The 24,325-nt window shown below is 41.1% G+C and overlaps 1 protein-coding gene and 71 non-coding genes across 72 annotated transcripts in view; all 72 read left to right on the top strand.

The window, feature by feature from the left end:
* Positions 1 to 24,325, top strand: part of mfsd4aa (major facilitator superfamily domain containing 4Aa) — a 189,215-nt gene that overhangs the window by 139,229 nt on the left and 25,661 nt on the right. The window lies entirely within an intron of this gene.
* trnaf-gaa (transfer RNA phenylalanine (anticodon GAA)) lies at positions 60 to 132 on the top strand. Its single transcript has one exon. It is a non-coding gene; the product is annotated as a tRNA-Phe (tRNA).
* Positions 407 to 479, top strand: trnaf-gaa (transfer RNA phenylalanine (anticodon GAA)). The gene has a single exon. It is a non-coding gene; the product is annotated as a tRNA-Phe (tRNA).
* Positions 741 to 813, top strand: trnaf-gaa (transfer RNA phenylalanine (anticodon GAA)). Its single transcript has one exon. It is a non-coding gene; the product is annotated as a tRNA-Phe (tRNA).
* Positions 1,087 to 1,159, top strand: trnaf-gaa (transfer RNA phenylalanine (anticodon GAA)). Its single transcript has one exon. It is a non-coding gene; the product is annotated as a tRNA-Phe (tRNA).
* Positions 1,424 to 1,496, top strand: trnaf-gaa (transfer RNA phenylalanine (anticodon GAA)). The gene has a single exon. It is a non-coding gene; the product is annotated as a tRNA-Phe (tRNA).
* Positions 1,762 to 1,834, top strand: trnaf-gaa (transfer RNA phenylalanine (anticodon GAA)). The gene has a single exon. It is a non-coding gene; the product is annotated as a tRNA-Phe (tRNA).
* Positions 2,109 to 2,181, top strand: trnaf-gaa (transfer RNA phenylalanine (anticodon GAA)). The gene has a single exon. It is a non-coding gene; the product is annotated as a tRNA-Phe (tRNA).
* Positions 2,446 to 2,518, top strand: trnaf-gaa (transfer RNA phenylalanine (anticodon GAA)). Its single transcript has one exon. It is a non-coding gene; the product is annotated as a tRNA-Phe (tRNA).
* trnaf-gaa (transfer RNA phenylalanine (anticodon GAA)) lies at positions 2,784 to 2,856 on the top strand. The gene has a single exon. It is a non-coding gene; the product is annotated as a tRNA-Phe (tRNA).
* On the top strand, positions 3,132 to 3,204 carry trnaf-gaa (transfer RNA phenylalanine (anticodon GAA)). The gene has a single exon. It is a non-coding gene; the product is annotated as a tRNA-Phe (tRNA).
* On the top strand, positions 3,469 to 3,541 carry trnaf-gaa (transfer RNA phenylalanine (anticodon GAA)). The gene has a single exon. It is a non-coding gene; the product is annotated as a tRNA-Phe (tRNA).
* On the top strand, positions 3,807 to 3,879 carry trnaf-gaa (transfer RNA phenylalanine (anticodon GAA)). Its single transcript has one exon. It is a non-coding gene; the product is annotated as a tRNA-Phe (tRNA).
* Positions 4,145 to 4,217, top strand: trnaf-gaa (transfer RNA phenylalanine (anticodon GAA)). Its single transcript has one exon. It is a non-coding gene; the product is annotated as a tRNA-Phe (tRNA).
* On the top strand, positions 4,479 to 4,551 carry trnaf-gaa (transfer RNA phenylalanine (anticodon GAA)). The gene has a single exon. It is a non-coding gene; the product is annotated as a tRNA-Phe (tRNA).
* trnaf-gaa (transfer RNA phenylalanine (anticodon GAA)) lies at positions 4,813 to 4,885 on the top strand. Its single transcript has one exon. It is a non-coding gene; the product is annotated as a tRNA-Phe (tRNA).
* Positions 5,150 to 5,222, top strand: trnaf-gaa (transfer RNA phenylalanine (anticodon GAA)). Its single transcript has one exon. It is a non-coding gene; the product is annotated as a tRNA-Phe (tRNA).
* trnaf-gaa (transfer RNA phenylalanine (anticodon GAA)) lies at positions 5,488 to 5,560 on the top strand. The gene has a single exon. It is a non-coding gene; the product is annotated as a tRNA-Phe (tRNA).
* trnaf-gaa (transfer RNA phenylalanine (anticodon GAA)) lies at positions 5,836 to 5,908 on the top strand. Its single transcript has one exon. It is a non-coding gene; the product is annotated as a tRNA-Phe (tRNA).
* trnaf-gaa (transfer RNA phenylalanine (anticodon GAA)) lies at positions 6,170 to 6,242 on the top strand. Its single transcript has one exon. It is a non-coding gene; the product is annotated as a tRNA-Phe (tRNA).
* On the top strand, positions 6,504 to 6,576 carry trnaf-gaa (transfer RNA phenylalanine (anticodon GAA)). Its single transcript has one exon. It is a non-coding gene; the product is annotated as a tRNA-Phe (tRNA).
* On the top strand, positions 6,851 to 6,923 carry trnaf-gaa (transfer RNA phenylalanine (anticodon GAA)). The gene has a single exon. It is a non-coding gene; the product is annotated as a tRNA-Phe (tRNA).
* Positions 7,188 to 7,260, top strand: trnaf-gaa (transfer RNA phenylalanine (anticodon GAA)). Its single transcript has one exon. It is a non-coding gene; the product is annotated as a tRNA-Phe (tRNA).
* Positions 7,525 to 7,597, top strand: trnaf-gaa (transfer RNA phenylalanine (anticodon GAA)). Its single transcript has one exon. It is a non-coding gene; the product is annotated as a tRNA-Phe (tRNA).
* trnaf-gaa (transfer RNA phenylalanine (anticodon GAA)) lies at positions 7,873 to 7,945 on the top strand. The gene has a single exon. It is a non-coding gene; the product is annotated as a tRNA-Phe (tRNA).
* On the top strand, positions 8,210 to 8,282 carry trnaf-gaa (transfer RNA phenylalanine (anticodon GAA)). The gene has a single exon. It is a non-coding gene; the product is annotated as a tRNA-Phe (tRNA).
* trnaf-gaa (transfer RNA phenylalanine (anticodon GAA)) lies at positions 8,548 to 8,620 on the top strand. The gene has a single exon. It is a non-coding gene; the product is annotated as a tRNA-Phe (tRNA).
* Positions 8,896 to 8,968, top strand: trnaf-gaa (transfer RNA phenylalanine (anticodon GAA)). Its single transcript has one exon. It is a non-coding gene; the product is annotated as a tRNA-Phe (tRNA).
* Positions 9,230 to 9,302, top strand: trnaf-gaa (transfer RNA phenylalanine (anticodon GAA)). Its single transcript has one exon. It is a non-coding gene; the product is annotated as a tRNA-Phe (tRNA).
* On the top strand, positions 9,564 to 9,636 carry trnaf-gaa (transfer RNA phenylalanine (anticodon GAA)). The gene has a single exon. It is a non-coding gene; the product is annotated as a tRNA-Phe (tRNA).
* On the top strand, positions 9,911 to 9,983 carry trnaf-gaa (transfer RNA phenylalanine (anticodon GAA)). The gene has a single exon. It is a non-coding gene; the product is annotated as a tRNA-Phe (tRNA).
* On the top strand, positions 10,258 to 10,330 carry trnaf-gaa (transfer RNA phenylalanine (anticodon GAA)). Its single transcript has one exon. It is a non-coding gene; the product is annotated as a tRNA-Phe (tRNA).
* trnaf-gaa (transfer RNA phenylalanine (anticodon GAA)) lies at positions 10,592 to 10,664 on the top strand. Its single transcript has one exon. It is a non-coding gene; the product is annotated as a tRNA-Phe (tRNA).
* Positions 10,929 to 11,001, top strand: trnaf-gaa (transfer RNA phenylalanine (anticodon GAA)). Its single transcript has one exon. It is a non-coding gene; the product is annotated as a tRNA-Phe (tRNA).
* trnaf-gaa (transfer RNA phenylalanine (anticodon GAA)) lies at positions 11,277 to 11,349 on the top strand. The gene has a single exon. It is a non-coding gene; the product is annotated as a tRNA-Phe (tRNA).
* trnaf-gaa (transfer RNA phenylalanine (anticodon GAA)) lies at positions 11,611 to 11,683 on the top strand. Its single transcript has one exon. It is a non-coding gene; the product is annotated as a tRNA-Phe (tRNA).
* Positions 11,958 to 12,030, top strand: trnaf-gaa (transfer RNA phenylalanine (anticodon GAA)). The gene has a single exon. It is a non-coding gene; the product is annotated as a tRNA-Phe (tRNA).
* trnaf-gaa (transfer RNA phenylalanine (anticodon GAA)) lies at positions 12,292 to 12,364 on the top strand. Its single transcript has one exon. It is a non-coding gene; the product is annotated as a tRNA-Phe (tRNA).
* trnaf-gaa (transfer RNA phenylalanine (anticodon GAA)) lies at positions 12,626 to 12,698 on the top strand. Its single transcript has one exon. It is a non-coding gene; the product is annotated as a tRNA-Phe (tRNA).
* On the top strand, positions 12,973 to 13,045 carry trnaf-gaa (transfer RNA phenylalanine (anticodon GAA)). Its single transcript has one exon. It is a non-coding gene; the product is annotated as a tRNA-Phe (tRNA).
* trnaf-gaa (transfer RNA phenylalanine (anticodon GAA)) lies at positions 13,307 to 13,379 on the top strand. Its single transcript has one exon. It is a non-coding gene; the product is annotated as a tRNA-Phe (tRNA).
* Positions 13,641 to 13,713, top strand: trnaf-gaa (transfer RNA phenylalanine (anticodon GAA)). The gene has a single exon. It is a non-coding gene; the product is annotated as a tRNA-Phe (tRNA).
* On the top strand, positions 13,988 to 14,060 carry trnaf-gaa (transfer RNA phenylalanine (anticodon GAA)). Its single transcript has one exon. It is a non-coding gene; the product is annotated as a tRNA-Phe (tRNA).
* trnaf-gaa (transfer RNA phenylalanine (anticodon GAA)) lies at positions 14,322 to 14,394 on the top strand. The gene has a single exon. It is a non-coding gene; the product is annotated as a tRNA-Phe (tRNA).
* trnaf-gaa (transfer RNA phenylalanine (anticodon GAA)) lies at positions 14,656 to 14,728 on the top strand. Its single transcript has one exon. It is a non-coding gene; the product is annotated as a tRNA-Phe (tRNA).
* On the top strand, positions 15,003 to 15,075 carry trnaf-gaa (transfer RNA phenylalanine (anticodon GAA)). Its single transcript has one exon. It is a non-coding gene; the product is annotated as a tRNA-Phe (tRNA).
* On the top strand, positions 15,328 to 15,400 carry trnaf-gaa (transfer RNA phenylalanine (anticodon GAA)). The gene has a single exon. It is a non-coding gene; the product is annotated as a tRNA-Phe (tRNA).
* On the top strand, positions 15,675 to 15,747 carry trnaf-gaa (transfer RNA phenylalanine (anticodon GAA)). The gene has a single exon. It is a non-coding gene; the product is annotated as a tRNA-Phe (tRNA).
* On the top strand, positions 16,008 to 16,080 carry trnaf-gaa (transfer RNA phenylalanine (anticodon GAA)). Its single transcript has one exon. It is a non-coding gene; the product is annotated as a tRNA-Phe (tRNA).
* Positions 16,341 to 16,413, top strand: trnaf-gaa (transfer RNA phenylalanine (anticodon GAA)). Its single transcript has one exon. It is a non-coding gene; the product is annotated as a tRNA-Phe (tRNA).
* Positions 16,688 to 16,760, top strand: trnaf-gaa (transfer RNA phenylalanine (anticodon GAA)). The gene has a single exon. It is a non-coding gene; the product is annotated as a tRNA-Phe (tRNA).
* trnaf-gaa (transfer RNA phenylalanine (anticodon GAA)) lies at positions 17,013 to 17,085 on the top strand. Its single transcript has one exon. It is a non-coding gene; the product is annotated as a tRNA-Phe (tRNA).
* On the top strand, positions 17,361 to 17,433 carry trnaf-gaa (transfer RNA phenylalanine (anticodon GAA)). The gene has a single exon. It is a non-coding gene; the product is annotated as a tRNA-Phe (tRNA).
* On the top strand, positions 17,686 to 17,758 carry trnaf-gaa (transfer RNA phenylalanine (anticodon GAA)). The gene has a single exon. It is a non-coding gene; the product is annotated as a tRNA-Phe (tRNA).
* On the top strand, positions 18,020 to 18,092 carry trnaf-gaa (transfer RNA phenylalanine (anticodon GAA)). The gene has a single exon. It is a non-coding gene; the product is annotated as a tRNA-Phe (tRNA).
* Positions 18,367 to 18,439, top strand: trnaf-gaa (transfer RNA phenylalanine (anticodon GAA)). The gene has a single exon. It is a non-coding gene; the product is annotated as a tRNA-Phe (tRNA).
* Positions 18,692 to 18,764, top strand: trnaf-gaa (transfer RNA phenylalanine (anticodon GAA)). Its single transcript has one exon. It is a non-coding gene; the product is annotated as a tRNA-Phe (tRNA).
* On the top strand, positions 19,039 to 19,111 carry trnaf-gaa (transfer RNA phenylalanine (anticodon GAA)). The gene has a single exon. It is a non-coding gene; the product is annotated as a tRNA-Phe (tRNA).
* Positions 19,372 to 19,444, top strand: trnaf-gaa (transfer RNA phenylalanine (anticodon GAA)). The gene has a single exon. It is a non-coding gene; the product is annotated as a tRNA-Phe (tRNA).
* trnaf-gaa (transfer RNA phenylalanine (anticodon GAA)) lies at positions 19,705 to 19,777 on the top strand. Its single transcript has one exon. It is a non-coding gene; the product is annotated as a tRNA-Phe (tRNA).
* Positions 20,052 to 20,124, top strand: trnaf-gaa (transfer RNA phenylalanine (anticodon GAA)). Its single transcript has one exon. It is a non-coding gene; the product is annotated as a tRNA-Phe (tRNA).
* Positions 20,377 to 20,449, top strand: trnaf-gaa (transfer RNA phenylalanine (anticodon GAA)). The gene has a single exon. It is a non-coding gene; the product is annotated as a tRNA-Phe (tRNA).
* trnaf-gaa (transfer RNA phenylalanine (anticodon GAA)) lies at positions 20,725 to 20,797 on the top strand. Its single transcript has one exon. It is a non-coding gene; the product is annotated as a tRNA-Phe (tRNA).
* Positions 21,050 to 21,122, top strand: trnaf-gaa (transfer RNA phenylalanine (anticodon GAA)). The gene has a single exon. It is a non-coding gene; the product is annotated as a tRNA-Phe (tRNA).
* On the top strand, positions 21,397 to 21,469 carry trnaf-gaa (transfer RNA phenylalanine (anticodon GAA)). The gene has a single exon. It is a non-coding gene; the product is annotated as a tRNA-Phe (tRNA).
* trnaf-gaa (transfer RNA phenylalanine (anticodon GAA)) lies at positions 21,730 to 21,802 on the top strand. Its single transcript has one exon. It is a non-coding gene; the product is annotated as a tRNA-Phe (tRNA).
* Positions 22,077 to 22,149, top strand: trnaf-gaa (transfer RNA phenylalanine (anticodon GAA)). The gene has a single exon. It is a non-coding gene; the product is annotated as a tRNA-Phe (tRNA).
* Positions 22,750 to 22,822, top strand: trnaf-gaa (transfer RNA phenylalanine (anticodon GAA)). Its single transcript has one exon. It is a non-coding gene; the product is annotated as a tRNA-Phe (tRNA).
* On the top strand, positions 23,097 to 23,169 carry trnaf-gaa (transfer RNA phenylalanine (anticodon GAA)). Its single transcript has one exon. It is a non-coding gene; the product is annotated as a tRNA-Phe (tRNA).
* Positions 23,423 to 23,495, top strand: trnaf-gaa (transfer RNA phenylalanine (anticodon GAA)). The gene has a single exon. It is a non-coding gene; the product is annotated as a tRNA-Phe (tRNA).
* trnaf-gaa (transfer RNA phenylalanine (anticodon GAA)) lies at positions 23,757 to 23,829 on the top strand. Its single transcript has one exon. It is a non-coding gene; the product is annotated as a tRNA-Phe (tRNA).
* trnaf-gaa (transfer RNA phenylalanine (anticodon GAA)) lies at positions 24,104 to 24,176 on the top strand. Its single transcript has one exon. It is a non-coding gene; the product is annotated as a tRNA-Phe (tRNA).

The following is a 24,325-nucleotide window of genomic DNA, read 5'->3' as shown; positions in this document are numbered from 1 at the left end:
CTACATTGTTTTTTCCATGCTTTTATATAGTCTGTGCTTCTCCCATTGTTTTTTTTTGTGCCCAAATAGCTCAGTTGGGAGAGCGTCAGACTGAAGATCTGAAGGTCCCTGGTTCAATCCCGGGTTTCGGCAATTGTGACATCTGTCCAAACAACATTTAGAGTTGCCGACTCACAGATCTTTGGCTTTTCAGTCGCTTCTACTATTTGCACATTGATGTATAAGGCTAGACAGTGACTTTGTCTGTTGAAAGCCTTGTCTTGTTGAGTAGAACATGGCTAGTACAATGCCAAGAGAAGTCGCAAAAGCCTCTCTATTCGCTTATGGAAAGCTTCTTTTAAAACTAACTACATTGTTTTTTCCATGCTTTTATATAGTCTGTGCTTCTCCCATTGTTTTTTTTTGTGCCGAAATAGCTCAGTTGGGAGAGCGTCAGACTGAAGATCTGAAGGTCCCTGGTTCAATCCCGGGTTTCGGCAATTGTGTTATCTGTCCAAACATCATTTAGCGTTGCCGACTCAGAGATATTTGGCATTTTTAGTCGCTTCTACTATTTGCACATTGATGTGTAAGGCTGGACAGTGAAAGCCTTGTCTTGTTGAGTAGAACATGGCTAGTACTATGCTAAGAGATCTAGCAAAAGGCTCTCAATTGTTAATGGAAAGCTTCTTTTGAAATTAGCTACATTCTTTTCCCCATGCTTTTATATAGTCTGTGCTTCTCCCATTGTTTTTTTTTGTGCCGAAATAGCTCAGTTGGGAGAGCGTCAGACTGAAGATCTGAAGGTCCCTGGTTCAATCCCGGGTTTCGGCATTTAGACATCTGTCCAAACAACATTTAGAGTTGCCGACTCACAGATCTTTGGCTTTTCAGTCGCTTCTACTATTTGCACATTAATGTATAAGGTTAGACAGTGACTTTGTCTGTTGAAAGCCTTGTCTTGTTGAGTAGAACCAGCTTAGTACAATGCCAAGAGAAGTCGCAAAAGCCTCTCTGTTTGTTTATGGAAAGCTTCTTTTAAAACTAACTACATTGTTTTTCTCATGCTTTTACATAGTCTGTGCTTCTCCCGTTGTTTTTTTTTTTGCGGAAATAGCTCAGTTGGGAGAGCGTCAGACTGAAGATCTGAAGGTCCCTGGTTCAATCCCGGGTTTCGGCAATTGTGACATCCGTCCAAACAACATTTAGAGTTGCCGACTCACAGATCTTTGGCTTTTCAGTCGCTTCTACTATTTGCACATTAATGTATAAGGCTAGACAGTGACTTTGTCTGTTGAAAGCCTTGTCTTCTTGAGTAGAACATGGCTAGTACAATGCTAAGAGATGTCGCAGAAGGCTCTCTATTGTTTATGGAAAGCTTCTTTTGAAACTAGCTACATTCTTTTTTCAAGGCTTTTATATAGTCTGTGCTTCTCCCATATGTGCCGAAATAGCTCAGTTGGGAGAGCGTCAGACTGAAGATCTGAAGGTCCCTGGTTCAATCCCGGGTTTCGGCAATTGTGACCTCTGTCCAAACAACATTTAGCGTTGCCGACTCAGAGATATTTGGCTTTTTTAGTCGCTTCTACTATTTGCACATTGATGTATAAGGCTAGACAGTGACTTTGTCTGTTGAAAGCCTTGTCTTCTTGAGTAGAACATGGCTAGTACAATGCTAAGAGATGTCGCAGAAGGCTCTCTATTGTTTATGGAAAGCTTCTTTTGAAACTAGCTACATTCTTTTTTCAAGGCTTTTATATAGTCTGTGCTTCTCCCATATGTGCCGAAATAGCTCAGTTGGGAGAGCGTCAGACTGAAGATCTGAAGGTCCCTGGTTCAATCCCGGGTTTCGGCAATTGTGACATCTGTCCAAACAACATTTAGAGTTGCCGACTCACAGATCTTTGGCTTTTCAGTCGCTTCTACTATTTGCACATTAATGTATAAGGCTAGACAGTGACTTTGTCTGTTGAAAGCCTTGTCTTGTTGAGTAGAACATGGCTAGTACAATGCCAAGAGAAGTCGCAAAAGCCTCTCTATTCGTTTATGGAAAGCTTCTTTTAAAACTAACTACATTGTTTTTTGCATGCTTTTATATAGTCTGTGCTTCTCCCATTGTTTTTTTTTGTGCCGAAATAGCTCAGTTGGGAGAGCGTCAGACTGAAGATCTGAAGGTCCCTGGTTCAATCCCGGGTTTCGGCAATTGTGACATCTGTCCAAACAACATTTAGAGTTGCCGACTCACAGATCTTTGGCTTTTCAGTCGCTTCTACTATTTGCACATTAATGTATAAGGCTAGACAGTGACTTTGTCTGTTGAAAGCCTTGTCTTCTTGAGTAGAACATGGCTAGTACAATGCTAAGAGATGTCGCAGAAGGCTCTCTATTGTTTATGGAAAGCTTCTTTTGAAACTAGCTACATTCTTTTTTCAAGGCTTTTATATAGTCTGTGCTTCTCCCATATGTGCCGAAATAGCTCAGTTGGGAGAGCGTCAGACTGAAGATCTGAAGGTCCCTGGTTCAATCCCGGGTTTCGGCAATTGTGACATCTGTCCAAACAACATTTAGCGTTGCCGACTCAGAGATATTTGGCTTTTTTAGTCGCTTCTAGTATTTGCACATTGATGTATAAGGCTAGACAGTGACTTTGTCTGTTGAAAGCCTTGTCTTCTTGAGTAGAACATGGCTAGTACAATGCTAAGAGATGTCGCAGAAGGCTCTCTATTGTTTATGGAAAGCTTCTTTTGAAACTAGCTACATTCTTTTTTCAAGGCTTTTATATAGTCTGTGCTTCTCCCATATGTGCCGAAATAGCTCAGTTGGGAGAGCGTCAGACTGAAGATCTGAAGGTCCCTGGTTCAATCCCGGGTTTCGGCAATTGTGACATCTGTCCAAACAACATTTAGCGTTGCCGACTCAGAGATATTTGGCTTTTTTAGTCGCTTCTACTATTTGCACATTGATGTATAAGGCTAGACAGTGACTTTGTCTGTTGAAAGCCTTGTCTTGTTGAGTAGAACATGGCTAGTACAATGCCAAGAGAAGTCGCAAAAGCCTCTCTATTCGTTTATGGAAAGCTTCTTTTAAAACTAACTACATTGTTTTTTCCATGCTTTTATATAGTCTGTGCTTCTCCCATTGTATTTTTTTGTGCCGAAATAGCTCAGTTGGGAGAGCGTCAGACTGAAGATCTGAAGGTCCCTGGTTCAATCCCGGGTTTCGGCAATTGTGACATCCGTCCAAACAACATTTAGAGTTGCCGACTCACAGATCTTTGGCTTTTCAGTCGCTTCTACTATTTGCACATTAATGTATAAGGCTAGACAGTGACTTTGTCTGTTGAAAGCCTTGTCTTCTTGAGTAGAACATGGCTAGTACAATGCTAAGAGATGTCGCAGAAGGCTCTCTATTGTTTATGGAAAGCTTCTTTTGAAACTAGGTACATTCTTTTTTCAAGGCTTTTATATAGTCTGTGCTTCTCCCATATGTGCCGAAATAGCTCAGTTGGGAGAGCGTCAGACTGAAGATCTGAAGGTCCCTGGTTCAATCCCGGGTTTCGGCAATTGTGACATCTGTCCAAACAACATTTAGCGTTGCCGACTCAGAGATATTTGGCTTTTTTAGTCGCTTCTACTATTTGCACATTGATGTATAAGGCTAGACAGTGACTTTGTCTGTTGAAAGCCTTGTCTTCTTGAGTAGAACATGGCTAGTACAATGCTAAGAGATGTCGCAGAAGGCTCTCTATTGTTTATGGAAAGCTTCTTTTGAAACTAGCTACATTCTTTTTTCAAGGCTTTTATATAGTCTGTGCTTCTCCCATATGTGCCGAAATAGCTCAGTTGGGAGAGCGTCAGACTGAAGATCTGAAGGTCCCTGGTTCAATCCCGGGTTTCGGCAATTGTGACATCTGTCCAAACAACATTTAGCGTTGCCGACTCAGAGATATTTGGCTTTTTTAGTCGCTTCTAGTATTTGCACATTGATGTATAAGGCTAGACAGTGACTTTGTCTGTTGAAAGCCTTGTCTTCTTGAGTAGAACATGGCTAGTACAATGCTAAGAGATGTCGCAGAAGGCTCTCTATTGTTTATGGAAAGCTTCTTTTGAAACTAGCTACATTCTTTTTTCAAGGCTTTTATATAGTCTGTGCTTCTCCCATATGTGCCGAAATAGCTCAGTTGGGAGAGCGTCAGACTGAAGATCTGAAGGTCCCTGGTTCAATCCCGGGTTTCGGCAATTGTGTTATCTGTCCAAACATCATTTAGCGTTGCCGACTCAGAGATATTTGGCATTTTTAGTCGCTTCTACTATTTGCACATTGATGTGTAAGGCTGGACAGTGAAAGCCTTGTCTTGTTGAGTAGAACATGGCTAGTACTATGCTAAGAGATCTAGCAAAAGGCTCTCAATTGTTAATGGAAAGCTTCTTTTGAAATTAGCTACATTCTTTTCCCCATGCTTTTATATAGTCTGTGCTTCTCCCATTGTTTTTTTTTGTGCCGAAATAGCTCAGTTGGGAGAGCGTCAGACTGAAGATCTGAAGGTCCCTGGTTCAATCCCGGGTTTCGGCAATTGTGTTATCTGTCCAAACATCATTTAGCGTTGCCGACTCAGAGATATTTGGCATTTTTAGTCGCTTCTACTATTTGCACATTGATGTGTAAGGCTGGACAGTGAAAGCCTTGTCTTGTTGAGTAGAACATGGCTAGTACTATGCTAAGAGATCTAGCAAAAGGCTCTCAATTGTTAATGGAAAGCTTCTTTTGAAATTAGCTACATTCTTTTCCCCATGCTTTTATATAGTCTGTGCTTCTCCCATTGTTTTTTTTTGTGCCGAAATAGCTCAGTTGGGAGAGCGTCAGACTGAAGATCTGAAGGTCCCTGGTTCAATCCCGGGTTTCGGCAATTGTGACATCTGTCCAAACAACATTTAGAGTTGCCGACTCACAGATCTTTGGCTTTTCAGTCGCTTCTACTATTTGCACATTAATGTATAAGGCTAGACAGTGACTTTGTCTGTTGAAAGCCTTGTCTTCTTGAGTAGAACATGGCTAGTACAATGCTAAGAGATGTCGCAGAAGGCTCTCTATTGTTTATGGAAAGCTTCTTTTGAAACCAGCTACATTCTTTTTTCAAGGCTTTTATATAGTCTGTGCTTCCCCCATATGTGCCGAAATAGCTCAGTTGGGAGAGCGTCAGACTGAAGATCTGAAGGTCCCTGGTTCAATCCCGGGTTTCGGCAATTGTGACATCTGTCCAAACAACATTTAGCGTTGCCGACTCAGAGATATTTGGCTTTTTTAGTCGCTTCTACTATTTGCACATTGATGTATAAGGCTAGACAGTGACTTTGTCTGTTGAAAGCCTTGTCTTCTTGAGTAGAACATGGCTAGTACAATGCTAAGAGATGTCGCAGAAGGCTCTCTATTGTTTATGGAAAGCTTCTTTTGAAACTAGCTACATTCTTTTTTCAAGGCTTTTATATAGTCTGTGCTTCTCCCATATGTGCCGAAATAGCTCAGTTGGGAGAGCGTCAGACTGAAGATCTGAAGGTCCCTGGTTCAAACCCGGGTTTCGGCAATTGTGACATATGTCCAAACAACATTTAGCGTTGCCGACTCAGAGATATTTGGCTTTTTTAGTCGCTTCTACTATTTGCACATTGATGTATAAGGCTAGACAGTGACTTTGTCTGTTGAAAGCCTTGTCTTGTTGAGTAGAACCAGCTTAGTACAATGCCAAGAGAAGTCGCAAAAGCCTCTCTATTCGTTTATGGAAAGCTTCTTTTAAAACTAACTACATTGTTTTTTCCATGCTTTTATATAGTCTGTGCTTCTCCCATTGTTTTTTTTTGTGCCGAAATAGCTCAGATGGGAGAGCGTCAGACTGAAGATCTGAAGGTCCCTGGTTCAATCCCGGGTTTCGGCAATTGTGTTATCTGTCCAAACATCATTTAGCGTTGCCGACTCAGAGATATTTGGCATTTTTAGTCGCTTCTACTATTTGCACATTGATGTGTAAGGCTGGACAGTGAAAGCCTTGTCTTGTTGAGTAGAACATGGCTAGTACTATGCTAAGAGATCTAGCAAAAGGCTCTCAATTGTTAATGGAAAGCTTCTTTTGAAATTAGCTACATTCTTTTCCCCATGCTTTTATATAGTCTGTGCTTCTCCCATTGTTTTTTTTTGTGCCGAAATAGCTCAGTTGGGAGAGCGTCAGACTGAAGATCTGAAGGTCCCTGGTTCAATCCCGGGTTTCGGCAATTGTGTTATCTGTCCAAACATCATTTAGCGTTGCCGACTCAGAGATATTTGGCATTTTTAGTCGCTTCTACTATTTGCACATTGATGTGTAAGGCTGGACAGTGAAAGCCTTGTCTTGTTGAGTAGAACATGGCTAGTACTATGCTAAGAGATCTAGCAAAAGGCTCTCAATTGTTAATGGAAAGCTTCTTTTGAAATTAGCTACATTCTTTTCCCCATGCTTTTATATAGTCTGTGCTTCTCCCATTGTTTTTTTTTGTGCCGAAATAGCTCAGTTGGGAGAGCGTCAGACTGAAGATCTGAAGGTCCCTGGTTCAATCCCGGGTTTCGGCAATTGTGACATCTGTCCAAACAACATTTAGAGTTGCCGACTCACAGATCTTTGGCTTTTCAGTCGCTTCTACTATTTGCACATTAATGTATAAGGCTAGACAGTGACTTTGTCTGTTGAAAGCCATTTCTTGTTGAGTAGAACATGGCTAGTACAATGCCAAGAGAAGTCGCAAAAGCCTCTCTATTCGTTTATGGAAAGCTTCTTTTGAAACTAACTACATTGTTTTTTCCATGCTTTTATATAGTCTGTGCTTCTCCCATTGTTTTTTTTTGTGCCGAAATAGCTCAGTTGGGAGAGCGTCAGACTGAAGATCTGAAGATCCCTGGTTCAATCCCGGGTTTCGGCAATTGTGACATCTGTCCAAACAACATTTAGAGTTGCCGACTCACAGATCTTTGGCTTTTCAGTCGCTTCTACTATTTGCACATTAATGTATAAGGCTAGACAGTGACTTTGTCTGTTGAAAGCCTTGTCTTGTTGAGTAGAACATGGCTAGTACAATGCTAAGAGATGTCGCAGAAGGCTCTCTATTGTTTATGGAAAGCTTCTTTTGAAACCAGCTACATTCTTTTTTCAAGGCTTTTATATAGTCTGTGCTTCTCCCATATGTGCCGAAATAGCTCAGTTGGGAGAGCGTCAGACTGAAGATCTGAAGGTCCCTGGTTCAATCCCGGGTTTCGGCAATTGTGACATCTGTCCAAACAACATTTAGCGTTGCCGACTCAGAGATATTTGGCTTTTTTAGTCGCTTCTACTATTTGCACATTGATGTATAAGGCTAGACAGTGACTTTGTCTGTTGAAAGCCTTGTCTTCTTGAGTAGAACATGGCTAGTACAATGCTAAGAGATGTCGCAAAAGCCTCTCTATTGTTTATGGAAAGCTTCTTTTGAAATTAGCTACATTCTTTTTCCATGCTTTTATATAGTCTGTGCTTTTCCCACATGTGCCGAAATAGCTCAGTTGGGAGAGCGTCAGACTGAAGATCTGAAGGTCCCTGGTTCAATCCCGGGTTTCGGCAATTGTGACATCTGTCCAAACAACATTTAGCGTTGCCGACTCAGAGATATTTGGCTTTTTTAGTCGCTTCTACTATTTGCACATTGATGTATAAGGCTAGACAGTGACTTTGTCTGTTGAAAGCCTTGTCTTGTTGAGTAGAACCAGCTTAGTACAATGCCAAGAGAAGTCGCAAAAGCCTCTCTATTCGTTTATGGAAAGCTTCTTTTAAAACTAACTACATTGTTTTTTCCATGCTTTTATATAGTCTGTGCTTCTCCCATTGTTTTTTTTTGTGCCGAAATAGCTCAGTTGGGAGAGCCTCAGACTGAAGATCTGAAGGTCCCTGGTTCAATCCCGGGTTTCGGCAATTGTGATATCTGTCCAAACAACATTTAGAGTTGCCGACTCACAGATCTTTGGCTTTTCAGTCGCTTCTACTATTTGCACATTAATGTATAAGGCTAGACAGTGACTTTGTCTGTTGAAAGCCTTGTCTTCTTGAGTAGAACATGGCTAGTACAATGCTAAGAGATGTCGCAGAAGGCTCTCTATTGTTTATGGAAAGCTTCTTTTGAAACTAGCTACATTCTTTTTTCAAGGCTTTTATATAGTCTGTGCTTCTCCCATATGTGCCGAAATAGCTCAGTTGGGAGAGCGTCAGACTGAAGATCTGAAGGTCCCTGGTTCAATCCCGGGTTTCGGCAATTGTGACATCTGTCCAAACAACATTTAGCGTTGCCGACTCAGAGATATTTGGCTTTTTTAGTCGCTTCTACTATTTGCACATTGATGTATAAGGCTAGACAGTGACTTTGTCTGTTGAAAGCCTTGTCTTCTTGAGTAGAACATGGCTAGTACAATGCTAAGAGATGTCGCAGAAGGCTCTCTATTGTTTATGGAAAGCTTCTTTTGAAACTAGCTACATTCTTTTTTCAAGGCTTTTATATAGTCTGTGCTTCTCCCATATGTGCCGAAATAGCTCAGTTGGGAGAGCGTCAGACTGAAGATCTGAAGGTCCCTGGTTCAAACCCGGGTTTCGGCAATTGTGACATATGTCCAAACAACATTTAGCGTTGCCGACTCAGAGATATTAGGCTTTTTTAGTCGCTTCTACTATTTGCACATTGATGTATAAGGCTAGACAGTGACTTTGTCTGTTGAAAGCCTTGTCTTGTTGAGTAGAACCAGCTTAGTACAATGCCAAGAGAAGTCGCAAAAGCCTCTCTATTCGTTTATGGAAAGCTTCTTTAAAAACTAACTACATTGTTTTTTCCATGCTTTTATATAGTCTGTGCTTCTCCCATTGTTTTTTTTTGTGCCGAAATAGCTCAGTTGGGAGAGCGTCAGACTGAAGATCTGAAGGTCCCTGGTTCAATCCCGGGTTTCGGCAATTGTGTTATCTGTCCAAACATCATTTAGCGTTGCCGACTCAGAGATATTTGGCATTTTTAGTCGCTTCTACTATTTGCACATTGATGTGTAAGGCTGGACAGTGAAAGCCTTGTCTTGTTGAGTAGAACATGGCTAGTACTATGCTAAGAGATCTAGCAAAAGGCTCTCAATTGTTAATGGAAAGCTTCTTTTGAAATTAGCTACATTCTTTTCCCCATGCTTTTATATAGTCTGTGCTTCTCCCATTGTTTTTTTTTGTGCCGAAATAGCTCAGTTGGGAGAGCGTCAGACTGAAGATCTGAAGGTCCCTGGTTCAATCCCGGGTTTCGGCAATTGTGACATCTGTCCAAACAACATTTAGAGTTGCCGACTCACAGATCTTTGGCATTTTTAGTCGCTTCTACTATTTGCACATTGATGTGTAAGGCTGGACAGTGAAAGCCTTGTCTTGTTGAGTAGAACATGGCTAGTACTATGCTAAGAGATCTAGCAAAAGGCTCTCAATTGTTAATGGAAAGCTTCTTTTGAAATTAGCTACATTCTTTTCCCCATGCTTTTATATAGTCTGTGCTTCTCCCATTGTTTTTTTTTGTGCCGAAATAGCTCAGTTGGGAGAGGGTCAGACTGAAGATCTGAAGGTCCCTGGTTCAATCCCGGGTTTCGGTAATTGTGACATCTGTCCAAACAACATTTAGAGTTGCCGACTCACAGATCTTTGGCTTTTCAGTCGCTTCTACTATTTGCACATTAATGTATAAGGCTAGACAGTGACTTTGTCTGTTGAAAGCCTTTTCTTGTTGAGTAGAACATGGCTAGTACAATGCCAAGAGAAGTCGCAAAAGCCTCTCTATTCGTTTATGGAAAGCTTCTTTTAAAACTAACTACATTGTTTTTTCCATGCTTTTATATAGTCTGTGCTTCTCCCATTGTTTTTTTTTGTGCCGAAATAGCTCAGTTGGGAGAGCGTCAGACTGAAGATCTGAAGGTCCCTGGTTCAATCCCGGGTTTCGGCAATTGTGACATCTGTCCAAACAACATTTAGAGTTGCCGACTCACAGATCTTTGGCTTTTCAGTCGCTTCTACTATTTGCACATTAATGTATAAGGCTAGACAGTGACTTTGTCTGTTGAAAGCCATTTCTTGTTGAGTAGAACATGGCTAGTACAATGCCAAGAGAAGTCGCAAAAGCCTCTCTATTCGTTTATGGAAAGCTTCTTTTAAAACTAACTACATTGTTTTTTCCATGCTTTTATATAGTCTGTGCTTCTCCCATTGTTTTTTTTTGTGCCGAAATAGCTCAGTTGGGAGAGCGTCAGACTGAAGATCTGAAGGTCCCTGGTTCAATCCCGGGTTTCGGCAATTGTGTTATCTGTCCAAACATCATTTAGCGTTGCCGACTCAGAGATATTTGACATTTTTAGTCGCTTCTACTATTTGCACATTGATGTGTAAGGCTGGACAGTGAAAGCCTTGTCTTGTTGAGTAGAACATGGCTAGTACTATGCTAAGAGATCTAGCAAAAGGCTCTCAATTGTTAATGGAAAGCTTCTTTTGAAATTAGCTACATTCTTTTCCCCATGCTTTTATATAGTCTGTGCTTCTCCCATTGTTTTTTTTTGTGCCGAAATAGCTCAGTTGGGAGAGCGTCAGACTGAAGATCTGAAGGTCCCTGGTTCAATCCCGGGTTTCGGCAATTGTGACATCTGTCCAAACAACATTTAGAGTTGCCGACTCACAGATCTTTGGCTTTTCAGTCGCTTCTACTATTTGCACATTAATGTATAAGGCTAGACAGTGACTTTGTCTGTTGAAAGCCTTGTCTTCTTGAGTAGAACATGGCTAGTACAATGCTAAGAGATGTCGCAGAAGGCTCTCTATTGTTTATGGAAAGCTTCTTTTGAAACTAGCTACATTCTTTTTTCAAGGCTTTTATATAGTCTGTGCTTCTCCCATATGTGCCGAAATAGCTCAGTTGGGAGAGCGTCAGACTGAAGATCTGAAGGTCCCTGGTTCAATCCCGGGTTTCGGCAATTGTGACATCTGTCCAAACAACATTTAGCGTTGCCGACTCAGAGATATTTGGCTTTTTTAGTCGCTTCTACTATTTGCACATTGATGTATAAGGCTAGACAGTGACTTTGTCTGTTGAAAGCCTTGTCTTGTTGAGTAGAAGCAGCTTAGTACAATGCCAAGAGAAGTCGCAAAAGCCTCTCTATTCGTTTATGGAAAGCTTCTTTAAAAACTAACTACATTGTTTTTTCCATGCTTTTATATAGTCTGTGCTTCTCCCATTGTTTTTTTTTGTGCCGAAATAGCTCAGTTGGGAGAGCGTCAGACTGAAGATCTGAAGGTCCCTGGTTCAATCCCGGGTTTCGGCAATTGTGTTATCTGTCCAAACATCATTTAGCGTTGCCGACTCAGAGATATTTGGCATTTTTAGTCGCTTCTACTATTTGCACATTGATGTGTAAGGCTGGACAGTGAAAGCCTTGTCTTGTTGAGTAGAACATGGCTAGTACTATGCTAAGAGATCTAGCAAAAGGCTCTCAATTGTTAATGGAAAGCTTCTTTTGAAATTAGCTACATTCTTTTCCCCATGCTTTTATATAGTCTGTGCTTCTCCCATTGTTTTTTTTTGTGCCGAAATAGCTCAGTTGGGAGAGCGTCAGACTGAAGATCTGAAGGTCCCTGGTTCAATCCCGGGTTTCGGCAATTGTGACATCTGTCCAAACAACATTTAGAGTTGCCGACTCACAGATCTTTGGCTTTTCAGTCGCTTCTACTATTTGCACATTAATGTATAAGGCTAGACAGTGACTTTGTCTGTTGAAAGCCATTTCTTGTTGAGTAGAACATGGCTAGTACAATGCCAAGAGAAGTCGCAAAAGCCTCTCTATTCGTTTATGGAAAGCTTCTTTTAAAACTAACTACATTGTTTTTTCCATGCTTTTATATAGTCTGTGCTTCTCCCATTGTTTTTTTTTGTGCCGAAATAGCTCAGTTGGGAGAGCGTCAGACTGAAGATCTGAAGGTCCCTGGTTCAATCCCGGGTTTCGGCAATTGTGTTATCTGTCCAAACATCATTTAGCGTTGCCGACTCAGAGATATTTGGCATTTTTAGTCGCTTCTACTATTTGCACATTGATGTGTAAGGCTGGACAGTGAAAGCCTTGTCTTGTTGAGTAGAACATGGCTAGTACTATGCTAAGAGATCTAGCAAAAGGCTCTCAATTGTTAATGGAAAGCTTCTTTTGAAATTAGCTACATTCTTTTCCCCATGCTTTTATATAGTCTGTGCTTCTCCCATTGTTTTTTTTTGTGCCGAAATAGCTCAGTTGGGAGAGCGTCAGACTGAAGATCTGAAGGTCCCTGGTTCAATCCCGGGTTTCGGCAATTGTGTTATCTGTCCAAACATCATTTAGCGTTGCCGACTCAGAGATATTTGGCATTTTTAGTCGCTTCTACTATTTGCACATTGATGTGTAAGGCTGGACAGTGAAAGCCTTGTCTTGTTGAGTAGAACATGGCTAGTACTATGCTAAGAGATCTAGCAAAAGGCTCTCAATTGTTAATGGAAAGCTTCTTTTGAAATTAGCTACATTCTTTTCCCCATGCTTTTATATAGTCTGTGCTTCTCCCATTGTTTTTTTTTGTGCCGAAATAGCTCAGTTGGGAGAGCGTCAGACTGAAGATCTGAAGGTCCCTGGTTCAATCCCGGGTTTCGGCAATTGTGACATCTGTCCAAACAACATTTAGAGTTGCCGACTCACAGATCTTTGGCTTTTCAGTCGCTTCTACTATTTGCACATTAATGTATAAGGCTAGACAGTGACTTTGTCTGTTGAAAGCCATTTCTTGTTGAGTAGAACATGGCTAGTACAATGCCAAGAGAAGTCGCAAAAGCCTCTCTATTCGTTTATGGAAAGCTTCTTTTAAAACTAACTACATTGTTTTTTCCATGCTTTTATATAGTCTGTGCTTCTCCCATTGTTTTTTTTTGTGCCGAAATAGCTCAGTTGGGAGAGCGTCAGACTGAAGATCTGAAGGTCCCTGGTTCAATCCCGGGTTTCGGCAATTGTGTTATCTGTCCAAACATCATTTAGCGTTGCCGACTCAGAGATATTTGGCATTTTTAGTCGCTTCTACTATTTGCACATTGATGTGTAAGGCTGGACAGTGAAAGCCTTGTCTTGTTGAGTAGAACATGGCTAGTACTATGCTAAGAGATCTAGCAAAAGGCTCTCAATTGTTAATGGAAAGCTTCTTTTGAAATTAGCTACATTCTTTTCCCCATGCTTTTATATAGTCTGTGCTTCTCCCATTGTTTTTTTTTGTGCCGAAATAGCTCAGTTGGGAGAGCGTCAGACTGAAGATCTGAAGGTCCCTGGTTCAATCCCGGGTTTCGGCAATTGTGTTATCTGTCCAAACATCATTTAGCGTTGCCGACTCAGAGATATTTGGCATTTTTAGTCGCTTCTACTATTTGCACATTGATGTGTAAGGCTGGACAGTGAAAGCCTTGTCTTGTTGAGTAGAACATGGCTAGTACTATGCTAAGAGATCTAGCAAAAGGCTCTCAATTGTTAATGGAAAGCTTCTTTTGAAATTAGCTACATTCTTTTCCCCATGCTTTTATATAGTCTGTGCTTCTCCCATTGTTTTTTTTTGTGCCGAAATAGCTCAGTTGGGAGAGCGTCAGACTGAAGATCTGAAGGTCCCTGGTTCAATCCCGGGTTTCGGCAATTGTGACATCTGTCCAAACAACATTTAGAGTTGCCGACTCACAGATCTTTGGCTTTTCAGTCGCTTCTACTATTTGCACATTAATGTATAAGGCTAGACAGTGACTTTGTCTGTTGAAAGCCATTTCTTGTTGAGTAGAACATGGCTAGTACAATGCCAAGAGAAGTCGCAAAAGCCTCTCTATTCGTTTATGGAAAGCTTCTTTTAAAACTAACTACATTGTTTTTTCCATGCTTTTATATAGTCTGTGCTTCTCCCATTGTTTTTTTTTGTGCCGAAATAGCTCAGTTGGGAGAGCGTCAGACTGAAGATCTGAAGGTCCCTGGTTCAATCCCGGGTTTCGGCAATTGTGTTATCTGTCCAAACATCATTTAGCGTTGCCGACTCAGAGATATTTGGCATTTTTAGTCGCTTCTACTATTTGCACATTGATGTGTAAGGCTGGACAGTGAAAGCCTTGTCTTGTTGAGTAGAACATGGCTAGTACTATGCTAAGAGATCTAGCAAAAGGCTCTCAATTGTTAATGGAAAGCTTCTTTTGAAATTAGCTACATTCTTTTCCCCATGCTTTTATATAGTCTGTGCTTCTCCCATTGTTTTTTTTTGTGCCGAAATAGCTCAGTTGGGAGAGCGTCAGACTGAAGATCTGAAGGTCCCTGGTTCAATCCCGGGTTTCGGCAATGGTGTTATCTGTCCAAACATCATTTAGCGTTGCCGACTCAGAGATATTTGACATTTTTAGTCGCTTCTACTATTTGCACATTGATGTGTAAGGCTGGACAGTGAAAGCCTTGTCTTGTTGAGTAGAACATGGCTAGTACTATGCTAAGAGATCTAGCAAAAGGCTCTCAATTGTTTATGGAAAGCTTCTTTTGAAATTAGCTACATTCTTTTCCCCATGCTTTTATATAGTCTGTGCTTCTCCTATTGTTTTTTTTTGTGTCGAAATAGCTCAGTTGGGAGAGCGTCAGACTGAAGATCTGAAGGTCCCTGGTTCAATCCCGGGTTTCGGCAATTGTGACATCTGTCCAAACAACATTTAGAGTTGCCGACTCACAGATCTTTGGCTTTTCAGTCGCTTCTGCTGTTTGCACATTAATGTATAAGGCTAGACAGTGACTTTGTCTGTTGAAAGCCTTGTCTTGTTGAGTAGAACCAGCTTAGTACAATGCCAAGAGAAGTCGCAAAAGCCTCTCTATTCGTTTATGGAAAGCTTCTTTTAAAACTAACTACATTGTTTTTCCCATGCTTTTACATAGTCTGTGCTTCTCCCATTGTATTTTTTTGTGCCGAAATAGCTCAGTTGGGAGAGCGTCAGACTGAAGATCTGAAGGTCCCTGGTTCAATCCCGGGTTTCGGCAATTGTTTTATCTTTCCAAAAGTCATTTGGCGTTGCCGACTCAAAGATATTTGGCTTTTTTAGTCCCTTCTACTATTTGTCATTTGATGTGTAAGGCTGGACAGTGAAAGCCTTGTCTTGTTGAGTAGAACATGGCTAGTACTATGCTAAGAGATCTAGCAAAAGGCTCTCTATTGTTTATGGAAAGCTTCTTTTGAAATTAGCTACATTCTTTTCCCCATGCTTTTATATAGTCTGTGCTTCTCCCATATGTGCCGAAATAGCTCAGTTGGGAGAGCGTCAGACTGAAGATCTGAAGGTCCCTGGTTCAATCCCGGGTTTCGGCAATTGTGACATCTGTCCAAACAACATTTAGAGTTGCCGACTCACAGATCTTTGGCTTTTCAGTCGCTTCTGCTATTTGCACATTAATGTATAAGGCTAGACAGTGACTTTGTCTGTTGAAAGCCTTGTCTTGTTGAGTAGAACCAGCTTAGTACAATGCCAAGAGAAGTCGCAAAAGCCTCTCTATTCGTTTATGGAAAGCTTCTTTTAAAATTAACTACATTGTTTTTCCCATGCTTTTACATAGTCTGTGCTTCTCCCAATGTTTTTTTTTGTGCCGAAATAGCTCAGTTGGGAGAGCGTCAGACTGAAGATCTGAAGGTCCCTGGTTCAATCCCGGGTTTCGGCATTTAGACATCTGTCCAAACAACATTTAGAGTTGCCGACTCACAGATCTTTGGCTTTTCAGTCGCTGCTACTATTTGCACATTAATGTGTAAGGCTGGACAGTGAAAGCCTTGTCTTGTTGAGTAGAACATGGCTAGTACTATGCTAAGAGATCTAGCAAAAGGCTCTCAATTGTTTATGGAAAGCTTCTTTTGAAATTAGCTACATTCTTTTCCCCATGCTTTTATATAGTCTGTGCTTCTCCCATTGTTTTTTTTTTGTGCCGAAATAGCTCAGTTGGGAGAGCGTCAGACTGAAGATCTGAAGGTCCCTGGTTCAATCCCGGGTTTTGGCATTTAGACATCTGTCCAAACAACATTTAGAGTTGCCGACTCACAGATCTTTGGCTTTTCAGTCGCTTCTACTATTTGCACATTAATGTGTAAGGCTGGACAGTGAAAGCCTTGTCTTGTTGAGTAGAACATGGCTAGTACTATGCTAAGAGATCTAGCAAAAGGCTCTCAATTGTTTATGGAAAGCTTCTTTTGAAATTAGCTACATTCTTTTCCCCATGCTTTTATATAGTCTGTGCTTCTCCCATTGTTTTTTTTTTGTGCCGAAATAGCTCAGTTGGGAGAGCGTCAGACTGAAGATCTGAAGGTCCCTGGTTCAATCCCGGGTTTCGGCCATTGTGACATCTTTCCAAACAACATTTAGAGTTGCCGACTCACAGATCTTTGGCTTTTCAGTCGCTTCTGCTATTTGCACATTAATGTATAAGGCTAGACAGTGACTTTGTCTGTTGAAAGCCTTGTCTTGTTGAGTAGAACCAGCTTAGTACAATGCCAAGAGAAGTCGCAAAAGCCTCTCTCTTCGTTTATGGAAAGCTCCTTTTAAAACTAACTACATTGTTTTTCCCATGCTTTTACATACTCTGTGCTTCTCCCATTGTTTTTTTTTGTGCCGAAATAGCTCAGTTGGGAGAGCGTCAGACTGAAGATCTGAAGGTCCCTGGTTCAATCCCGGGTTTCGGCAATTGTTTTATCTTTCCAAAAGTCATTTGGCGTTGCCGACTCAGAGATATTTGGCTTTTTTAGTCCCTTCTACTATTTGTCATTTGATGTGTAAGGCTGGACAGTGAAAGCCTTGTCTTGTTGAGTAGAACATGGCTAGTACTATGCTAAGAGATCTAGCAAAAGGCTCTCAATTGTTTATGGAAAGCTTCTTTTGAAATTAGCTACATTCTTTTCCCCATGCTTTTATATAGTCTGTGCTTCTCCCATATGTGCTGAAATAGCTCAGTTGGGAGAGCGTCAGACTGAAGATCTGAAGGTCCCTGGTTCAATCCCGGGTTTCGGCAATTGTGTTATCTGTCCAAACAACATTTAGCGTTGCCGACTCAGAGATATTTGGCTTTTTTAGTCGCTTCTACTATTTGCACATTGATGTATAAGGCTAGACAGTGACTTTGTCTGTTGAAAGCCTTGTCTTGTTGAGTAGAACCAGCTTAGTACAATGCCAAGAGAAGTCGCAAAAGCCTCTCTATTCGTTTATGGAAAGCTTCTTTTAAAACTAACTACATTGTTTTTTCCATGCTTTTATATAGTCTGTGCTTCTCCCATTGTTTTTTTTTGTGCCGAAATAGCTCAGTTGGGAGAGCGTCAGACTGAAGATCTGAAGGTCCCTGGTTCAATCCCGGGTTTCGGCAATTGTTTTATCTTTCCAAAAGTCATTTGGCGTTGCCGACTCAAAGATATTTGGCTTTTTTAGTCCCTTCTACTATTTGTCATTTGATGTGTAAGGCTGGACAGTGAAAGCCTTGTCTTGTTGAGTAGAACATGGCTAGTACTATGCTAAGAGATCTAGCAAAAGGCTCTCAATTGTTTATGGAAAGCTTCTTTTGAAATTAGCTACATTCTTTTCCCCATGCTTTTATATAGTCTGTGCTTCTCCCATATGTGCCGAAATAGCTCAGTTGGGAGAGCGTCAGACTGAAGATCTGAAGGTCCCTGGTTCAATCCCGGGTTTCGGCAATTGTGTTATCTGTCCAAACATCATTTAGCGTTGCCGACTCAGAGATATTTGACATTTTTAGTCGCTTCTACTATTTGCACATTGATGTGTAAGGCTGGACAGTGAAAGCCTTGTCTTGTTGAGTAGAACATGGCTAGTACTATGCTAAGAGATCTAGCAAAAGGCTCTCAATTGTTTATGGAAAGCTTCTTTTGAAATTAGCTACATTCTTTTCCCCATGCTTTTATATAGTCTGTGCTTCTCCTATTGTTTTTTTTTGTGTCGAAATAGCTCAGTTGGGAGAGCGTCAGACTGAAGATCTGAAGGTCCCTGGTTCAATCCCGGGTTTCGGCAATTGTGACATCTGTCCAAACAACATTTAGAGTTGCCGACTCACAGATCTTTGGCTTTTCAGTCGCTTCTGCTGTTTGCACATTAATGTATAAGGCTAGACAGTGACTTTGTCTGTTGAAAGCCTTGTCTTGTTGAGTAGAACCAGCTTAGTACAATGCCAAGAGAAGTCGCAAAAGCCTCTCTATTCGTTTATGGAAAGCTTCTTTTAAAACTAACTACATTGTTTTTCCCATGCTTTTACATAGTCTGTGCTTCTCCCATTGTATTTTTTTGTGCCGAAATAGCTCAGTTGGGAGAGCGTCAGACTGAAGATCTGAAGGTCCCTGGTTCAATCCCGGGTTTCGGCAATTGTTTTATCTTTCCAAAAGTCATTTGGCGTTGCCGACTCAAAGATATTTGGCTTTTTTAGTCCCTTCTACTATTTGTCATTTGATGTGTAAGGCTGGACAGTGAAAGCCTTGTCTTGTTGAGTAGAACATGGCTAGTACTATGCTAAGAGATCTAGCAAAAGGCTCTCTATTGTTTATGGAAAGCTTCTTTTGAAATTAGCTACATTCTTTTCCCCATGCTTTTATATAGTCTGTGCTTCTCCCATATGTGCCGAAATAGCTCAGTTGGGAGAGCGTCAGACTGAAGATCTGAAGGTCCCTGGTTCAATCCCGGGTTTCGGCAATTGTGACATCTGTCCAAACAACATTTAGAGTTGCCGACTCACAGATCTTTGGCTTTTCAGTCGCTTCTGCTATTTGCACATTAATGTATAAGGCTAGACAGTGACTTTGTCTGTTGAAAGCCTTGTCTTGTTGAGTAGAACCAGCTTAGTACAATGCCAAGAGAAGTCGCAAAAGCCTCTCTATTCGTTTATGGAAAGCTTCTTTTAAAATTAACTACATTGTTTTTCCCATGCTTTTACATAGTCTGTGCTTCTCCCAATGTTTTTTTTTGTGCCGAAATAGCTCAGTTGGGAGAGCGTCAGACTGAAGATCTGAAGGTCCCTGGTTCAATCCCGGGTTTCGGCATTTAGACATCTGTCCAAACAACATTTAGAGTTGCCGACTCACAGATCTTTGGCTTTTCAGTCGCTGCTACTATTTGCACATTAATGTGTAAGGCTGGACAGTGAAAGCCTTGTCTTGTTGAGTAGAACATGGCTAGTACTATGCTAAGAGATCTAGCAAAAGGCTCTCAATTGTTTATGGAAAGCTTCTTTTGAAATTAGCTACATTCTTTTCCCCATGCTTTTATATAGTCTGTGCTTCTCCCATTGTTTTTTTTTTGTGCCGAAATAGCTCAGTTGGGAGAGCGTCAGACTGAAGATCTGAAGGTCCCTGGTTCAATCCCGGGTTTTGGCATTTAGACATCTGTCCAAACAACATTTAGAGTTGCCGACTCACAGATCTTTGGCTTTTCAGTCGCTTCTACTATTTGCACATTAATGTGTAAGGCTGGACAGTGAAAGCCTTGTCTTGTTGAGTAGAACATGGCTAGTACTATGCTAAGAGATCTAGCAAAAGGCTCTCAATTGTTTATGGAAAGCTTCTTTTGAAATTAGCTACATTCTTTTCCCCATGCTTTTATATAGTCTGTGCTTCTCCCATTGTTTTTTTTTTGTGCCGAAATAGCTCAGTTGGGAGAGCGTCAGACTGAAGATCTGAAGGTCCCTGGTTCAATCCCGGGTTTCGGCCATTGTGACATCTTTCCAAACAACATTTAGAGTTGCCGACTCACAGATCTTTGGCTTTTCAGTCGCTTCTGCTATTTGCACATTAATGTATAAGGCTAGACAGTGACTTTGTCTGTTGAAAGCCTTGTCTTGTTGAGTAGAACCAGCTTAGTACAATGCCAAGAGAAGTCGCAAAAGCCTCTCTCTTCGTTTATGGAAAGCTCCTTTTAAAACTAACTACATTGTTTTTCCCATGCTTTTACATACTCTGTGCTTCTCCCATTGTTTTTTTTTGTGCCGAAATAGCTCAGTTGGGAGAGCGTCAGACTGAAGATCTGAAGGTCCCTGGTTCAATCCCGGGTTTCGGCAATTGTTTTATCTTTCCAAAAGTCATTTGGCGTTGCCGACTCAGAGATATTTGGCTTTTTTAGTCCCTTCTACTATTTGTCATTTGATGTGTAAGGCTGGACAGTGAAAGCCTTGTCTTGTTGAGTAGAACATGGCTAGTACTATGCTAAGAGATCTAGCAAAAGGCTCTCAATTGTTTATGGAAAGCTTCTTTTGAAATTAGCTACATTCTTTTCCCCATGCTTTTATATAGTCTGTGCTTCTCCCATATGTGCTGAAATAGCTCAGTTGGGAGAGCGTCAGACTGAAGATCTGAAGGTCCCTGGTTCAATCCCGGGTTTCGGCAATTGTGTTATCTGTCCAAACAACATTTAGCGTTGCCGACTCAGAGATATTTGGCTTTTTTAGTCGCTTCTACTATTTGCACATTGATGTATAAGGCTAGACAGTGACTTTGTCTGTTGAAAGCCTTGTCTTGTTGAGTAGAACCAGCTTAGTACAATGCCAAGAGAAGTCGCAAAAGCCTCTCTATTCGTTTATGGAAAGCTTCTTTTAAAACTAACTACATTGTTTTTTCCATGCTTTTATATAGTCTGTGCTTCTCCCATTGTTTTTTTTTGTGCCGAAATAGCTCAGTTGGGAGAGCGTCAGACTGAAGATCTGAAGGTCCCTGGTTCAATCCCGGGTTTCGGCAATTGTTTTATCTTTCCAAAAGTCATTTGGCGTTGCCGACTCAAAGATATTTGGCTTTTTTAGTCCCTTCTACTATTTGTCATTTGATGTGTAAGGCTGGACAGTGAAAGCCTTGTCTTGTTGAGTAGAACATGGCTAGTACTATGCTAAGAGATCTAGCAAAAGGCTCTCAATTGTTTATGGAAAGCTTCTTTTGAAATTAGCTACATTCTTTTCCCCATGCTTTTATATAGTCTGTGCTTCTCCCATATGTGCCGAAATAGCTCAGTTGGGAGAGCGTCAGACTGAAGATCTGAAGGTCCCTGGTTCAATCCCGGGTTTCGGCAATTGTGACATCTGTCCAAACAACATTTAGAGTTGCCGACTCACAGATCTTTGGCTTTTCAGTCGCTTCTGCTATTTGCACATTAATGTATAAGGCTAGACAGTGACTTTGTCTGTTGAAAGCCTTGTCTTGTTGAGTAGAACCAGCTTAGTACAATGCCAAGAGAAGTCGCAAAAGCCTCTCTATTCGTTTATGGAAAGCTTCTTTTAAAACTAACTACATTGTTTTTCCCATGCTTTTACATAGTCTGTGCTTCTCCCAATGTTTTTTTTTGTGCCGAAATAGCTCAGTTGGGAGAGCGTCAGACTGAAGATCTGAAGGTCCCTGGTTCAATCCCGGGTTTCGGCATTTAGACATCTGTCCAAACAACATTTAGAGTTGCCGACTCACAGATCTTTGGTTTTTCAGTCGCTTCTACTATTTGCACATTAATGTGTAAGGCTGGACAGTGAAAGCCTTGTCTTGTTGAGTAGAACATGGCTAGTACTATGCTAAGAGATCTAGCAAAAGGCTCTCAATTGTTTATGGAAAGCTTCTTTTGAAATTAGCTACATTCTTTTCCCCATGCTTTTATATAGTCTGTGCTTCTCCCATTGTTTTTTTTTTGTGCCGAAATAGCTCAGTTGGGAGAGCGTCAGACTGAAGATCTGAAGGTCCCTGGTTCAATCCCGGGTTTCGGCAATTGTGACATCTTTCCAAACAACATTTAGAGTTGCCGACTCACAGATCTTTGGCTTTTCAGTCGCTTCTGCTATTTGCACATTAATGTATAAGGCTAGACAGTGACTTTGTCTGTTGAAAGCCTTGTCTTGTTGAGTAGAACCAGCTTAGTACAATGCCAAGAGAAGTCGCAAAAGCCTCTCTCTTCGTTTATGGAAAGCTCCTTTTAAAACTAACTACATTGTTTTTCCCATGCTTTTACATACTCTGTGCTTCTCCCATTGTTTTTTTTTGTCCCGAAATAGCTCAGTTGGGAGAGCGTCAGACTGAAGATCTGAAGGTCCCTGGTTCAATCCCGGGTTTCGGCAATTGTTTTATCTTTCCAAAAGTCATTTGGCGTTGCCGACTCAAAGATATTTGGCTTTTTTAGTCCCTTCTACTATTTGTCATTTGATGTGTAAGGCTGGACAGTGAAAGCCTTGTCTTGTTGAGTAGAACATGGCTAGTACTATGCTAAGAGATCTAGCAAAAGGCTCTCAATTGTTTATGGAAAGCTTCTTTTGAAATTAGCTACATTCTTTTCCCCATGCTTTTACATGGTCTGTGCTTCTCCCATTGTTTTTTTTTGTGCCGAAATAGCTCAGTTGGGAGAGCGTCAGTCTGAAGGTCCCTGGTTCAATCCCGGGTTTCGGCAATTGTGACATCTGTCCAAACAACATTTAGAGTTGCCGACTCACAGATCTTTGGCTTTTCAGTCGCTTCTGCTATTTGCACATTAATGTATAAGGCTAGACAGTGACTTTGTCTGTTGAAAGCCTTGTCTTGTTGAGTAGAACCAGCTTAGTACAATGCCAAGAGAAGTCGCAAAAGCCTCTCTCTTCGTTTATGGAAAGCTCCTTTTAAAACTAACTACATTGTTTTTCCCATGCTTTTACATACTCTGTGCTTCTCCCATTGTTTTTTTTTGTGCCGAAATAGCTCAGTTGGGACAGCGTCAGACTGAAGATCTGAAGGTCCCTGGTTCAATCCCGGGTTTCGGCAATTGTGACATCTTTCCAAACAACATTTAGAGTTGCCGACTCACAGATCTTTGGCTTTTCAGTCGCTTCTGCTATTTGCACATTAATGTATAAGGCTAGACAGTGACTTTGTCTGTTGAAAGCCTTGTCTTGTTGAGTAGAACCAGCTTAGTACAATGCCAAGAGAAGTCGCAAAAGCCTCTCTCTACGTTTATGGAAAGCTCCTTTTAAAACTAACTACATTGTTTTTCCCATGCTTTTACATACTCTGTGCTTCTCCCATTGTTTTTTTTTGTGCCGAAATAGCTCAGTTGGGAGAGCGTCAGACTGAAGATCTGAAGGTCCCTGGTTCAATCCCGGGTTTCGGCAATTGTTTTATCTTTCCAAAAGTCATTTGGCGTTGCCGACTCAAAGATATTTGGCTTTTTTAGTCCCTTCTACTATTTGTCATTTGATGTGTAAGGCTGGACAGTGAAAGCCTTGTCTTGTTGAGTAGAACATGGCTAGTACTATGCTAAGAGATCTAGCAAAAAGGCTCTCTATTGTTTATGGAAAGCTTCTTTTGAAATTAGCTACATTCTTTTCCCCATGCTTTTATATAGTCTGTGCTTCTCCCATATGTGCCGAAATAGCTCAGTTGGGAGAGCGTCAGACTGAAGATCTGAAGGTCCCTGGTTCAATCCCGGGTTTCGGCAATTGTGACATCTATCCAAACAACATTTAGAGTTGCCGACTCACAGATCTTTGGCTTTTCAGTCGCTTCTACTATTTGCACATTAATGTGTAAGGCTGGACAGTGAAAGCCTTGTCTTGTTGAGTAGAACATGGCTAGTACTATGCTAAGAGATCTAGCAAAAGGCTCTCAATTGTTTATGGAAAGCTTCTTTTGAAATTAGCTACATTCTTTTCCCCATGCTTTTATATAGTCTGTGCTTCTCCCATTGTTTTTTTTTTGTGCCGAAATAGCTCAGTTGGGAGAGCGTCAGACTGAAGATCTGAAGGTCCCTGGTTCAATCCCGGGTTTCGGCAATTGTGACATCTGTCCAAACAACATTTAGAGTTGCCGACTCACAGATCTTTGGCTTTTCAGTCGCTTCTGCTATTTGCACATTAATGTATAAGGCTAGACAGTGACTTTGTCTGTTGAAAGCCTTGTCTTGTTGAGTAGAACCAGCTTAGTACAATGCCAAGAGAAGTCGCAAAAGCCTCTCTCTTCGTTTATGGAAAGCTCCTTTTAAAACTAACTACATTGTTTTTCCCATGCTTTTACATACTCTGTGCTTCTCCCATTGTTTTTTTTTGTCCCGAAATAGCTCAGTTGGGAGAGCGTCAGACTGAAGATCTGAAGGTCCCTGGTTCAATCCCGGGTTTCGGCAATTGTTTTATCTTTCCAAAAGTCATTTGGCGTTGCCGACTCAAAGATATTTGGCTTTTTTAGTCCCTTCTACTATTTGTCATTTGATGTGTAAGGCTGGACAGTGAAAGCCTTGTCTTGTTGAGTAGAACATGGCTAGTACTATGCTAA

Source organism: Pungitius pungitius, chromosome 8 (genome assembly GCF_949316345.1).
Source record: "Pungitius pungitius chromosome 8, fPunPun2.1, whole genome shotgun sequence".
NCBI lineage: Eukaryota > Metazoa > Chordata > Actinopteri > Perciformes > Gasterosteidae > Pungitius > Pungitius pungitius.
The sequence above is the reverse complement of the archived record's forward strand: the minus strand, read 5'-3'. Positions and strand labels throughout refer to the sequence as shown.